Here is a 681-nt window from a genome sequence, read left to right as displayed (position 1 = left end):
GACGATTGTACATTGCTTTGGCCGCTCCCTCTCAACTACGGAGACGAGTTTAACGCGGTTTCCACCCCTCCCTCTCAACCGCACCAGTGCACGCTTGCCGCGCCACAACACCGACGCTGGACCCGTGAATCGTGAGCACCCAGCTATGACTTACCGCACTCGTGCAAAATAATAAAACACGGTAAATATATTACTTACACGTGCGTTTTGTTTTGCAAGCGGCGCGAAAAAAATTAAAAAGGGAATGCAACACGAGGACTTCCCAGGAGGTCACCCATCCTAGTACTACTCTCGCCCAAGCACGCTTAACATCGGAGTTCTGATGGGATCCGGTGCTTTAGTGCTGGTATGATCGCATCCGACATGTTACCCCGGTCTTCGTCCCTTATCCTTGCCCCTCCCAGCTCCACTACAAAGACGATTGCACATTGCTTTGGCCGCTCCCTCTATACTACGGAGACGAGTTTAACGCGGTTTCCACCCCTCCCTCTCAACCGCACCAGTGCACGCTTGCCGCGCCACAACGCCGACGCTGGACCCGTGAATCGTGAGCACCCAGCTATGACTTACCGCACTCGTGCAAAATAATAAAACACGGTAAATATATTACTTACACGTGTGTTTTGTTTTGCAAGCGGCGCGAAAAAAATTAAAAAGGGAATGCAACACGAGGACTTCCCA

General features: G+C 51.4%; 1 non-coding gene across 1 annotated transcript; it reads right to left on the bottom strand.

Moving 5' to 3' along the window:
* Positions 1-241: 241 nt before the first annotated feature.
* On the bottom strand, positions 242-360 carry LOC123179620 (5S ribosomal RNA). The gene has a single exon (XR_006490503.1). It is a non-coding gene; the product is annotated as a 5S ribosomal RNA (ribosomal RNA).
* Positions 361-681: the final 321 nt, after the last annotated feature.

Source organism: Triticum aestivum, unplaced genomic scaffold, assembly GCF_018294505.1.
Source record: "Triticum aestivum cultivar Chinese Spring unplaced genomic scaffold, IWGSC CS RefSeq v2.1 scaffold12721, whole genome shotgun sequence".
In the NCBI taxonomy this organism is placed as follows: domain Eukaryota; kingdom Viridiplantae; phylum Streptophyta; class Magnoliopsida; order Poales; family Poaceae; genus Triticum; species Triticum aestivum.
The sequence above is the reverse complement of the archived record's forward strand: the minus strand, read 5'-3'. Positions and strand labels throughout refer to the sequence as shown.